We start from the raw sequence: 12,648 nt of genomic DNA on the forward strand, positions 1-12,648 counted from the left end.
AAACGAAAAAAAAAAAAAAAAAAGAATTAAATAAGTTGCTCACCAAAAAATTAAATTAATTACAATTCTTCAGTAAGCTGATCTCCAAAATGTTAAATGATTTACAGCTCGACAATAATTTAATTCCTAAATAATGAAATGAAATGAAGATGCGCAGGAATTCGTTTTCCAAAATACAAGCTTCTCAATAAGTTAGGTTTTAAAAATATGAAGAATAGAAATTAGCCTACAGATGAGATACAACACGTAGACATTTTTTAACGAAACAGAAGAAGCTGACCATATAATGAAATAAACTACAACTTTTGAATAAGCAGATCTCCAAAAAGTTAAATGAGCCACGGTTTGCCAATTAACTGGTTTCTAAAAATGAAACGAACTGAAACTGCTCAGGAATTCTTTCTCCGAAAGATAAAATTAAAACTTCTCTATACTTTGGTTTCTAAAAATATGAAGTGTAGAAATTATTTATTAAGTGATCGCATAAAAAAGATGGACTGGCAAAAGAAACAAATAAAGAAAGAAGGTAGACTAGAGGTAAGAGATAACAAAGAAACATTTTTTTTAATAAGACAGAAGAAGCTCTGCAAAAAATGAAATGAGTTCCAACGTTTTAGTAAGCAGATCTCTAAAAAGTTAAATGAGCCATAGCGTATTAATTAACTGGTTTCTAAACTGCGAAACGAAGTGAATATGTTCAAGGATTCGTTCTCCGAAAGATAAAATGAAAACTCAATACGATAGGATAAGAAGATAGAGCAGAGATGAGAAATAACTAATAGACATATTATTTTTAAATGGGACAGAAGAAAAATTAAATTAAGGATGCGATGATTCCTTCCTGGTAGATCCTACAGCCGGTATGAATGCAGCGACAGTTTTCTTAAAATAAACATAACCATTTTGTTGATTCAGTGTTCTTACTTTATAAGACAACTATAAAAAAAATTAAAGTTTATAGTAGGTGATTTAATTCCTAATAAAAACACTCTTTTTAGTTATTTGCGGTATTAATATCTTACTTAAAAGAAGATAATATAGTCAAGTACAAATTATACTATGAATAGATTTATGGTTTGCAAAATTATAAATTTCTCAGCATCTAAAATAATTTATTAGTTTTTCTATGTTTAAAACTTTTCAAATATACTTGTATTTAACAAATTTAATTGTTTTAGCTCCACCGTTAAGAATTTATTTACCTGAAATCCACGCCTAACTTTAGCTACAAAATAATAATTTACATAAAGCCCTTTTTTTTTTTTTTTTTTTTTTCTCTCATTATATGGGTCAGTAACTTGAAATCAACATTATTACTAGTTTAAATTACAGCACATAAAGCTAATCATGAGTAACCATAATTTTCTTTGATAGAATGAAATTTTAATGGGTTTATATTGCTAAACTGAAATATTCCACATAAAAGAGAAAATAAGTAATTAACAGCCAGTTCCTGGTCAGCAGTTTATCTCTAATTTCATAAAAAATCTGATGTGGGCAACATATGGCTTCCCCGTACAGCCTATTAAATTATACATAAAAATTAATTAAGTTACATATTAAATGGAATAAAAAATAAATATTTTTAAATTAATTATTGCTATCAATTTTTGTAATACGAGAGTCAAACTTCTTACAATTTTATTTTTCCCTAACGAATATAAAACTTTCGCAATATAAGTACAGGAACCAGGAGACCGCATTAAAAGCTAGATTTCGCTATTTATCGAAAATAATTTCTTTTTAAAATTTGACGTTGCCAAAACATGTATATTTTAGCGATTTAAAATATTTGACACACGTTTTTGAGTTATACAAGATAGTATAAGGTATTTCTCCCGCCTTATTACCGAGCCTTCGTAGTGTAGTGGTCTGCAGGCTCGCCGCGTAATTGAGAGGTCCACGATTCGATTTCCGGCGAACGCGTTGCATATTTTTCATCTTGCCTGCTTCCAAAAAAATACCTAATGTCTCTACAGTGGCACCCGAACTAAAAGGGTGTTGGATGATGATTCTCCTCACGCAGGATTTGGCGATTGGATCCCCTAACAACGCCAGTCGCCCTTTAAAAGGGGGAGTATATAAGGTATTTCTCCCACCTTCTTAGCGAGCCTTCGCGGTGTAGTGGTCTGCACGCTCAGCGCGAAATTGTCAGTTCCGCGGTTCGATTCCCGGCGAAGGCGTTGTATATTTTTCATCTTGCCATCTTCCAAAAATACCTAATGTCTCTACAATACATACCTACATACGTACGTACGAATGTATAGACATCTAAAAAAATCCCTTTTGAATGCATTTTAAATCCTGTTTACAATAGGAAAGAGTCCTTTATTCTGTTTGTACGTACGGAGGTTACGCAGAAATGTGTCCAGGTGGATTCTGGAACGGTCAAAATGGGTATTTCGGTTGAAATCTGATAACCGAAATTTTTCGCAGTTACAATCCTTCCTTTACTTCGTACAAGAAGCTAAAAATTGCATTACATTTCTTTGTTAAATAATTATGTTACTATTTCGACAACTACTTATTTTGGATATTTGAACAGAATTAAGATAATATTGCAATTATTCTTTCAAAATATGACGGCTTAAAACAAGAACTGCTTTTAGGACTGTTTTAGGATTTTACAGCTGCTTAATCCATTTTCAATAAATTTGTTGACTGCGTTTAATAAACAGTAAAATGTTTGGGAAAACAATCGATTAAAGAAAACGTAAGAGCTACTTTAAAAATGCTAACTCAGTAAGCAACTTTCTGCAGTATAAAACACTTAACTCTCAGCAATTCCATTTTATAGTCACTTAAAAAATTCCATTTTTAATCGTGATCATAAATTCAATCGTTCTTGGAAACTCATACAATGAGAAAGTAAAAATGAATGGAATTCAAAAAGCACTTATCCGCCCTGAAAAAAAATTGCATATAATAGTAATAAAAAATGTTTGCATAGCCGAATCAATTTGTTGTTCCACAATGAAAAGAACAATACATTTTATGACAGCGAGCTCCCATCGCGAACAAAAAAGATTTCCATTTTAGTGTGTTTTTACTTTACCTTAATTTTCTTAATTTATGTCTGGTGACGCGACAGAAAATACTCAACCGTTTGCCCAGCTGATAAGTGTAATTCTATATGATACATCTTCGTTTGTTCAGGTTGTACACTTGTATTAAAGAAAAGAGGATTGTTTCACAATATTATTCACAGAGGGAATTTTTTTTTTAATAGAACATTTCGCTGTTTGCATGTTTTAATGCGACATTGTTTCCAAGACGGGGAAGAGCTGAATCTTGAACTCCCGCATTTTAACGCTTCGCATCCTCCTCAACGGGTTTTCGCGGAAGAACCGGAGATAAACGGGCGAGAGAAATGCTTCGTCGGTCTTCGCGTGAAACCGCAACTTAAAGGAAACTTAATCGCTTCCGTATCAGTTAATCGATATTCCATATCAACAGTTCTCGAGCTTAGCTCTTACCAGTTGCGTAACAACATACGAAAATGGTTTTCTACTTCAGTAGAAAATACCAAGGCTTTATATTAGCACTGGATTGTCCTATTGATGTGTTTTAATCAAGGACGTATGTAAGAACGTTTAATATAGTAGAACTCGATCATCCGAAATAAAGAAGATTAAACAATTTTAGTTAGCTCAAGACAAACTATTTTCGATGTGTGGAGATGGAATAAATATGCACTACTCTATTGCGTATAATATACTATGTCATAATGCATGTATTTACATATATTAAGTTTATCCAAACTAAAGAAAATTACACCATTTTAGATAATGCATTTTTAGGGTAATCTATGGGAATTTATTTCCGCATTTAGAGGTAAAATAAAAAGCATATAACATAGTACATATACAGATCTATATAAAAGTAAAATCCCTTTCAGCCAAATCTAAGGAAAGGAAATTTCGGATAAAACTATCTGTGATAATAATTTTCAGTATCTGAAGGCAGGAATGAATACTTATAACATTAGGCTAATAGTGAGCAACACAATGTACTTAGAAGTTAGGCAACAATGATTAGATCCTTAGATTTCTATTAGATAACAAAATTTTTTACCTGGATTTAATCACTCCCCTCTTAAAGAAAAGAGGCTTTTGTCTGATCGTCTTTGAAATGAATAGAGATTTATTCAAAATCTATGCCTATCTAGGTTCGCTTTCCAGTAACATTTGCATACTTTTTGAAATAATGAATGACTTCTTAGTTTTCCCCCTTCACTAGCATAAATGCTTGTAGTCTTAACTAACAGAGCAGGCAAATTGTCATTGTTAACAAACGACATAATTTTTTTCAAGCTTGTCATTTATAATAATAAGTAATAATATTTTTGAATAAATTTTATAAAAAAAAAGTTCAAAATTTCTCTTTTAAGATTTTTGATTGGTTTTTCATAATCAGTATTATATTTTACTCTCATACTTATTAAATGTGTTTCGTTTAAACTGTATTTTAATATATCGATAGTCTCCCGCTTTCGCAAGGCTTACTATGGTTTGGTTTATTTAATTACGGCAAAACGCACGAGGGCTACCTGCCTAAGAGGAGGTATGACTTCGTGGCGGACTTACTACGGGGAACTGGCTTATGTGCACGTTACACATGGGGAAAACCACGAAAACGCCCATGCAGCCAGCTAGTTCACCTGGAATCGAATCCAGGTCGAATACCTGTGTTCAGCGACTTTATCTCTCGGCCGCTGGTGTGTGTCCAATGCTAGCTATGAATCATGTTGCGTCATCTTGCGAACAGTAGATTTGACAAAATGGATGTCTGCTGATACTTTGATTTCATATTTTGGTCTTTGCGAAAATGTTTTACAACGAGAAGTAATACACTGTAGTGAAAGCATTTAGATTTCGTCCATCTAAAACGAAAAAAAAAAAAAAAATTGCAAGCAATAACTTCAGAAATTCTTGCTGAAGTGTGTACCGAAAAAGAATATAACATCGATATGTGCCATTCTGTTTATGGAAGATACATATAAATATTGCAACGCTTTTCAGAATATATATCAAATAATAGTCATAATAATAATATTTAAGACCTTATTATGCAATGTTTGCTACCGTATTAACTAATCAATCAATCAACCAACATTATTCTCTAAACATTTTTTACAGCCTTATAACTATAAAATGTATTCCAAAATTATTACGGGTTTAATTTTTTTTTTCTATACATATGTTAAAATTGATTAGAAAAAGATGATGTATTAGAGCGCTTGTATTGTAGTAGAAAGCGACCAACACGCAAGAACTACAAAAGAATTAAAAACAATCAATTAGAAAACAAACAGTCAATTAGAAAAAGATGCGTTATACAGTTGAACTGAAAAGCATCAACAGCACTTCAACTGAGAAAGATAAGCATTCAAAAAATCTTCTAAATTAGCAGCTGCATCTTTCAGAAGAAAAAATGAATGATTTTCAAAAAATCAATAAAAATAATACTTTTAAATTTAAAAATAAAGCTAATAATAAAGTAGAAAAAATTAAATTATCTTAATATTAAATTAATAGATTAAACTAATTAAGCTAAATGAAAAATCCACGTAAATATAATTAAAACGAAAGCTTAAGGGGGGAAAAATGTGTGAAAAAGTACGTGAAGAAATTGAGCTTAAAGGTAGCAGTTAATTTAAAAAAATATATAATTTACTCTGTCTACAACGCTCAAAACTGTAAACACGCATTTTAAACAAACAAACAAAAAAAAAGTTACTTATTAAACAAATCTAATTTATTAGTTTTAATTTAACATAGGAACTGCTACAGAATCTCTTATTCTGTCTAAAATTTTATAAAAAACAAACAATTTTTTAGAAACTTAAAGGTATATGAAATTCCCAGAAGCTTTCAAACATCGTAAAACACAAAGATTTTGGTATCAAATCAAATAAATATAAGTGCTTAATTATGTTAATGATGAAAATTCTAGAAACAAAAATTATCATACAATGGCGGTGCCAAAGCTTAAAAAGTAAAGGATCATGTGCTAATTGTTTTACTTATAGCTATTTATTTTAATAATTTAATTTATTTTTTGTCATTTGTAATTTTAATTAGTTTCTGTATCTGATTGCTCGTTTTTGGATTTCGATATGGTCGTTTAAAGAATCAGCTGCTCTTCTGGAACAATTTTTAGAATTATCAATCTAAAAATTGTTCCAAAAGTTTTATTCTCATTTGTTTTTCTATTCTTTAATCTTTATTAAGCAGTATGGTTCTCATTGCTGTTCACTTTAAATATCAGAAATGTAAATTCGTTTGATTCATTCACGATCATATAGATCAATTTCTGAACATCAATGAACTTTCTTCTGGGTAAAAAAAGATTTTCACTTTTTTTTTTTCTTGCGCGTTTGAAGTATTCATAACTCAAACTTTTCTTTTTCTGAGAATGATTATATTATACTTACTCTACCAGGGTAATTACTACTCAAGTGGCGTAGCAGATTTTCAATTCTCAGAGGTACTGTTATTTTATTTCGGGATAATGTAAGATGTATAATTTATTTTTAACATTAAAACAGTACATTGTTTAATAAATTGAGAAATTTAATTTGCAATCTTCGTTTTGTCGCATGTTCGAAAATGAAAGAAAAAAAATTTATTCAAGCGTTTGCATGCTAATTAAATGTAATATATTCCGACGGTTGTGAAAGGTTTCAGACAAATGCACAGAGTGAAGACGTTTTTTGCATCACTTTAAATTAAAATCTAAACTTAAACTAAATTTTTAAAAGTTATTCTGCTACCAAAAATCATAGGATATGGCATAGAAATTTATTCATTTATCATTTTTCTGATATTCTGATTCGTTTCCCGTGATCTTTAATGTAAAATTCTAAAGCTTAGTGTGAGCCTTATTTATTCTAGTGTTAGTTAAACCATGCAATTTAAAACGCATTAACAAGAAATGCTGTATTTTGTATTAATACATCATATATATTCTTCGTTATAGTTGTACATCTTAGAGAGTTGATCTCGTAGCGATCAACTCTCTAAGATGACCACCTCTGAAAATGGCCATTATATTTAATAACGCAAATAAGCATAGGTTACCTAAGTTCCTAATGCATAAATAAACATTACCTAAGTTCTTCCATGAAGATGATCGTCTTAGGAAGGTCAAGCAATAACTCTCTAAGAAGACCGTCTCCACGGAAGACCAAAATAATCTGGAACTGCGGATGGTTCTCTTATACAGGATTTACTGTGCAATCAACTTCCGGTAAACCAGGATAATAGTGGGGATGTTAGTCACGGATCTAGCACAAAATCACAGATAATCCAAGGTTAGTTAGAAAAACACAATGAGAAATTACCCGTATTGTAAATAACATAAAAATACTTTTAAGAACTTACTTATATTTTCAACCAGTTTAATCTAAAGAACAAGTTCATTTGGTTACGTAAATTAAATCTATTTAAAACAAAAGATATCAGCATAAGTCAGTATTTAAAAAAAAAACGAATGATTGTACCATCATCTCCTATCACTGCAACTATTCCACGCAATTTTTTGTACTGTTTCCTATTTTTCGGAGACAGTTTTGTTTCACGCTGATGATTTGTGATAGTAATTGATAGTAATCAGTAACTGACATATTACATTATCTAAAAACGTCAAGCAGAAAAATGAAATCAGTATTTTAATAAAACTCCTATTAACTAAGAAAACTTGACACGGTATGCGGAAAAGATTTCTACAAGATAACACTCTAAAAAATTCAATTGCTGTGTAATTCAGCAAGAAATCTAGATAAACGCCGAAGACAGAAAAGAAAATAGCAAAAATAATTATAACAAAAAGGACTACTGTTACTAAGTCGAGAACGAACAGAAATAATGATATGGTAAACTAAAGATGACAGCTTACATTGCGAAGCTAATGTGAATCGGTTAAGGCAAAGCAGTGACATGCATACTAAATGTCACGTTAAAGAGAAACACAAGAGTTGCATGCGGAAACTATAACTTTCGTCTTCAGATGGCGAAGACAGGCTGAATACTTCTCAGTAGGTTATTTGAGTACCCATTCTTATAGTAAAAATGATGGTGTAACAAATATACAGAATGTATTGTTATCTTAATCCATAACTAATTTGTTATAACTAATATTTAATTATATCGACTGTCCTTAAACTTCAGCTGAAAAGGGCAGTTTTAAAAAGGAATAACATTATTTTTTTTATTTCGCTATGCATCATACGATTATCTTTCGAACAACATAAGCTTTTACAATACAAAGTTGACAGCTAACTAGCCCTTTTATAATGTTTCAGTAGTAGTGATTCTTTGTTTTAAGGTCATATTTACAATATTTAATATACTATCTGCGGCTACAATATTTAATATAGTATCTGCCGCTAGTCGCCTAAAATAAATACCAAAAGACATACCTGATGTCGACGCCACGCGACTTTCTTGTACGGGCTATTAAAATTATACACATTTTTGGTGCATTTCATTTACACTTATTTTCTCGAATTATTCTAACTTAATTAACTGATTCCTCAAGGGCAATTTGAAAATGACATCAAAAATTTCATATTTTAAAAATTCAGTATCCTTATCAGTTTTTATCGTACGGGAGTCAAACTTCTAATAATTTTATTTTTTCATAACAAGTAAAAAAAGCTTTTCCAAATATAACAACCCAGAGACGGCATTAAAAGTTATATTTTGTTATTTATCGAAAATTTTCTATGACGCTGGAAAAATGTGAATATTTTCGCCATTTAAAACACTTCTATAATTGGATGTGTAGGACTACGGACGCCGATTGCAAAAATAAAGGCCGGAGAAAGACTTTTTAGCCGGGTAAGGGAGCCGGGTATATATATATATAATAAAGCAGACTGAATGAATGAAGGAGACTTCTATGTAATGACGTAGAAACATTGACGGTGTAACTATTGAAGATATTGGATTTCGCAGAAAGTAGAATGTTGATCCATAATGAATAGGAAACTTAGCAGACAAGGCAGAATAAATATTCATCTTTATTTTAAAAAAATACGTTGCGGTCACAATTTGCTTGCCTAGTCAAGAACATTACACTTTTGATACTATTGAGATAAGAAGAGAAGCAGCACGCCTGCGTCTTAACGGCAAGAAGGCTAGAAGCAAAAGTGTACAGTTATCCAATATGACAGCCTAGTTGTTTAAATTTCGAGTTTAGATTTAGAATTAACTACGTCATCAGCGTTATGCAATGATCTAGAAATGAAGCAGTCCAGAAAAGTTATTACTATTTTTAGAATAGAGAGGGGAGAATTATACCCTATTGCTAGTTTAAATTATAATTTAGCTTGTACATATTTTTTATTTTTCTTACACAAACACATACGTATATATATAATAATAGATAAAAAAATTGAAAATCAAAATTATAATTTAAACTAATGATAACCCCTTAATTTCCTTTTTCAATTCTAAATACAGCAATGTCTTTTTCTGAACTGTGTCATTTCTGGACTGACCTTATCATATGACTTGCATAACGCTGATGACGTGGCTAATTCGGAACCTGAACTCTGAATTTCGAGAACTGAAACCTTTCTCTTGGTGAGCTTCCATAGTGGATGACTGCGCAATTTGCTAAGCTACCTCGCTGACTCTTCTTATTGCAACGATATCACAATTGTAAATGTTTTTTCAATGTGCACGACAGGGGTGCCGGGTGGATTGTGGCCGTACGTGTCAATATAAATGACAATAAATATTTAATCTTACTCAGATGCTAAATTTGCTGTTCACTATGGATCTACATTCTGCTTTTCTGTACGCCATGAATATTTCTACATATCTACGCTATCAATATTTTTCATTACAATGACGAAATGCCATGTTTCACCACCTACGTCGTCAATGTTTCTACAAAATTATATATATATATTGATATTACTGATTGCAATAAAAAAAGGAGATGAACACTCTTTTATAGCAGCTACATACAAAATTTCAAGATTCTACGGCTAATGGTTTTTGAGTTATGCGGGGTATTTGCATACAAACTTCACGGAAAATTCCATTTTTAATCCATCTTAAATTCATTTTAGTCGAAACAGTCCTTTATTCAGTTTTCTGTTCTTTATTATTTACACGCAGACGTGACGCAAAAAATAGTCAAAATGCATTCGGGAACGGTCAAAACGGAAATTTGCATTGAAATATGATACTCGACATTTTTCGCGACTACAATACTTCCTTTTCTTCCTATAAGAAAGTAAAAAAACGTATATAATGATTTTAATGAGTCCGACAAGTGCAATCTCACAGATAAAGCTAGTAATTAATAGAGATAAAAAAACTGCGTTTATTGCTTTTAAATTGCTTAGTTTATTTATAAACAAAAAATCAATTAAATTAGAAATTAAAATTAAATATATTACGCTTTGCCGAATAGTATAACACATAAATATATTATGCTTTGCTGGCGCGTGGGAGATGAAAGTATTTTATTTCTGACAGTGGCAACACGTTTCATTAAATCTCTGAATTTTTTGAAAAATTCGAAAGACAAATATCTTATACTTTGACGAGTGGCAACATATTCAGTTTAACTCGCTGAACTTGTTAATCGAAATTTAATTGATTTATAACAAAAATTTTACTTTCATGAGAAATTCAAAAACCTATATTCTATGAAGAGAGTTTAAATTACACAATCTCTTAACTCCCCTCATGAATTCAGACACTTACCTCATAGTACCTTATCCGTATTATCAAAAACGTGATAAAAAATTAAAAAATATATTAAACAAAAAATGCAAAATAAATTTATATATTAATAAGCAAAATTTTTAATTTACATACTAAAATTTCAACTCCTTCCTTATCTTCTTTATGATATATGTAACATACATAGATATGCATCTATGATTCCGAGGAATTATAACGAAGCAGAGAACTTATGTTTTATTACAATTTAAGAAACTGATGATAAGGATAATTGTATTCATAGAATTTATTTACAGTACTTTCGGCACTTACGAACACAAAGTTAACTGAATCTTAAAAGAAACTGAAATGCTTCCAAATACATTTTGATAGAAATAAATCTTAAAAACCAAACTAATTAATTAATTAAAATCAAAATGAAACGAATTAAAAAATTTTAAAACATTATTTATAATAATAACAGATCAAAGCAATCTCATTATATATCAAGAATATTTCTATTATTTATTTTTGCTATTAACATTCTTTCTTCAGTATTATCAAAAACGTTTTAATTACTTAATTAAGTATTAATTAAATATCTGTCATTTTTTTAATGTAACTTTTCAAACAGATCTTTATACGATTACATACTTTTGATCCTTTGATATTTTCCTGCATAAGCGTTCATATAAATATATTACTTTATATTATCATAAGACATATATGATTTGTATGTAAACACAAATCATAAGACATATTATATGATTTGTATTTATTATATAAGAAACATTATTTTTTACACACTATCTAGTAGCTTTCTTAGACAAAAATTGTAAAAATGATATTTGAAAAGTTAAATATAATTTTGAAAACTTAAATAAATTATTAAAAAATAAAATTTTGAAAATTCCTTCTAGCTTAAGAAATAATGATAATAATAATAAAAGAATCAAAAAGGACTAACGTTTCAGCCTCTAAACATACTTTATGAATATTTTATGACGACAATCAGCTAGTCATTAACGTATAATATAAACATTATTTGTTTTTATTTGTTTATAAAGTGATAATTTTAAATACTTTTACGTAAATTTAATTGTAAGTAATTTTAAATTGCGTAAATAAAATCACTCAAATTTTTATTTTCGAAATTTTCCTTCATATAATTATTATTCCACCAGGCTATATGGTGTTATTTCACGTATAATCCATGAAAACGTTAATTTAAAATAACATCACATTCACTACATTCAGAATTATCTTATTTCCACCATAAATTGCAATCAGTACTTTCTGTAAAAACGCCCACGTATAGGAAATTTCAACACAAAATAAAGAATGAAATTTTAAAGGAAAATAAAAATTATTTTATTTATAAAAACGATGTATTTGTAAAAACTTGAAACCTTGTTTTTTTATGTTTCACCTCTTTCTAAATATCCAACAGCAGAACAACAAACCATTTTATTGCTTTAAATTTAAAAATATAGAAAATATGGTTGAGAGTATGATCGACCCTCATAGCGTCCCATTGTAACAAGGGACTGACATGGACCAATAAATTGGATGTTTACTCAAACGTTTCGCCCTCTATGTCCACTCTCTATATTTTTATTTTTATATATCATCTTGAATAATTAAGCGATTTTTTTATTGAAACTGTGCTTGCTGATTTTTTGAAAATAACTTCACAAGTCTCCTACTGTTAATTTATGATACAATACTATCATAGCGAACTCTTTTTTTTTTTTTTTTTTTTTCGTGCCGTTTGCCAATAAGATTTTAGCAGTTGTTTTTAAATATATTATTTTATGTTTCTTATTTCAGATTTTTGGAAGAGTCATTTTTAAATTAGTAGACCTATTAATTGCTTAGCTTAAAATTGTTTCAGATGCTAAATCGAAATAAGCATAACAGAGGCCAGTTTCATTTTAATCGTATAATCTTCGTATACTTTATT

At 29.7% G+C, this 12,648-nt stretch overlaps 2 protein-coding genes across 6 annotated transcripts in view; one reads left to right on the forward strand and one right to left on the reverse strand.

Moving 5' to 3' along the window:
* Positions 1-12,648, reverse strand: part of LOC118201700 (caspase activity and apoptosis inhibitor 1-like) — a 689,338-nt gene that overhangs the window by 449,159 nt on the left and 227,531 nt on the right. The window lies entirely within an intron of this gene.
* LOC118182083 (uncharacterized) overlaps positions 1-12,648 on the forward strand; it is a 362,084-nt gene that overhangs the window by 21,931 nt on the left and 327,505 nt on the right. The window lies entirely within an intron of this gene.

This window comes from Stegodyphus dumicola, chromosome 6, assembly GCF_044657685.1.
Source record: "Stegodyphus dumicola isolate Sdum_Otavi_A_Nest chromosome 6, ASM4465768v1".
NCBI classification, from domain to species: domain Eukaryota; kingdom Metazoa; phylum Arthropoda; class Arachnida; order Araneae; family Eresidae; genus Stegodyphus; species Stegodyphus dumicola.